The 2,308-nt window shown below is 44.3% G+C and overlaps 1 protein-coding gene across 2 annotated transcripts in view; it reads right to left on the reverse strand.

The window, feature by feature from the left end:
- LOC109953599 (high mobility group protein B2-like) overlaps window positions 1–2,308 on the reverse strand; it is an 8,454-nt gene that overhangs the window by 5,219 nt on the left and 927 nt on the right. The window lies entirely within an intron of this gene.

Genomic DNA, 2,308 nt, shown 5'->3' on the forward strand with positions numbered 1-2,308 from the left:
TCTGATTGCTGTGGGGAGGAACGACCTACGGTAATGCTCCTTCTTACACTGGGGATGTAACAGTCTTGTGCTGAAAGAACTGTTCAGAGCCACCACTGTGTGGTGCAGGAGATGGGAGGGGTTATGCATGATGGATGTTAGTTTTACCAGCATCCTTCTGTCCGCCACCTCCTCGATGGAATCCAGAGGGCAGTCCAGGACAGAACCAGCTCTCTTAACCAGCTTGTTGAATCTCATTCTGTCCCTCACCGTGGTACCTCCTGCCCAACCCACAACAGCGTAAAAAATAGCAGATGCCTCCACAGTATCATAAAATGTCCGAAGGAGTGCCCCGCGCACACCAAAGGACCTCAGTCTCCTCAACAAGTGGAGGCGGCTCTGGCCCTTCCTGTACAGGGCATCTGTGTTGTTGCTCCAATCCAGCTTATTGGTGAGGTGGACACCCAGGTATTTAAAGGTGTCCACAATCTCAATATCTGAGCCCTGCAAGCTGTGGGATTAATTGTGTGAGTAATATTCGATAGTTCTTGATTTCCTGGTTGTTTAGTCTCTACTACTGTTCCTGATTCTCTCCAGTGCTGCTCTGCCCTGTTTTTAGGTGCCTTTGATTTGCTTATTTGGGCTGTGTAAAGTGTAATGTTCTGATGATGCTACTTGTGTGTATAGGTTCTAATGCTTTGTTGCCTAGATGTAACTTTTTATTTTAAGACTAAGTGTTCCTTGTTACTACGTATGCATGCGCCGTGCGGAGCAGCAGCAAGTTACAGCAGCTGTGTCCTCGTGTTCTTTTCCGTGTTTTTTATGAATTTCTGTTCTAATGGTGGTGTGTTGGTTGTTCTCTATTGCTGCTATAACACAGAAATTTCCCCACTGTGTGATCAATAAAGTGCCTCTAAAATGTTCTAAAACCTCTGGTAAAGTCTTTAATTGTGCTCTGTTGTCAGACCAGCAGTCCAAAACACTCAGTTTCATATCACATATGACAAACGCAGCAAATTTGTTAAATTACGAAGCTGAAGAAGTGGGTGGTGCACTGCAACTATAGACTAAATGACTAGCTGTAAATATACAATAAAACAGACTGAGATTATACTGACAATTAAAAGGGCAACACTCACTAAACAAATTGTCCAATATATATTACATTTTTATTTAATCTAAAATCCGACATGTTCCACAGGTGACTGGACAGAAGCTGTAAACAGATTTGGGTGGAATGACCCTATTCACCCACCCATCCAAATCATTGAATTCAGGTGTTCCAACCACTTCCATGGTTACAGGTGTATATAATCAAGCACCTAGGCATGCAGACCACTTCTACAAACATTTGTGAAAGAATGGGTCACTCTCAGGAGCTCACTGAAGTCCAGCATGGTACCGTGATAGGATGGCACCTGTGCAATAAGTCCAGTCATGAAATTTCCTCACTACGAAGTGGTAGGCCACATAAAATCACAGAGCGGGATCAGCGGATGCTGAGATGCATAGTGCATAGAGGTCACCAACTTTCTGCAGAGGCAATAGCTACAGACCTCCAAACTTCATGTGGCCTTCAGATTAGCTCAGGAACAGTGTGTAGAGAGTTTCATGGAATGGGGTTCCATGGTCGAGCAGCTGCATCCAAGCCTTACATCACTAAGTGCAATGCAAAGTGTTGCATGCAGTGGTGTAAAGCACGCTGCCACTGGACTCTAGAGCAGCAGAGATGTGTTCTCTGAAGTGACAAATCATGCTTCTCTGTCTGGCAATCCCATGGACGAGTCTGGGTTTGGCGGTTGCCAAGAGAACGGTACTTGTCTGACTGCACTGTGCCAAGTGTAGGTCTTCTCGTCCAACATCAGTGTCTGACCTCACAAATGCGCTTCTGGAAGAATGGTCAAAAATTCCCATTAACATACTCTTAAACCTTGTGGACAGCCTTCCCAGAAGAGTTGAAGCTGTTATAGCTTCAAATGGTGGGCCAACATCATATTAAACCCTATGGATTAAGAATCGGTTGTTTCTCAACTTCATTTGCATGTGAAGGCAGGCGAGCGAATACTTTTGGCAATATAGTGCATCTGGTTTTCAACAGAATCACAATTTAACCTCTTGAAATGTTTAAATACGTCTTATTAAATTCATATTTTAACCTCAGAGACGCAGACTTCCCCCGTAGCTCATTACGCAGTTTTCTGTTAATTACAAATTAACGGTGAAATAACGGTCCATAAGCATAACTGAGGCTGAATAACAAAGAACAGAGAGGGAATCCATTTTATCCACCGGGCAGCTACGAGGCGCTCCGACACGGGCTGGACCTTAC

The sequence above is a fragment of the Monopterus albus genome, unplaced genomic scaffold (genome assembly GCF_001952655.1).
Source record: "Monopterus albus unplaced genomic scaffold, M_albus_1.0 scaffold836.1, whole genome shotgun sequence".
Taxonomy (NCBI): domain Eukaryota; kingdom Metazoa; phylum Chordata; class Actinopteri; order Synbranchiformes; family Synbranchidae; genus Monopterus; species Monopterus albus.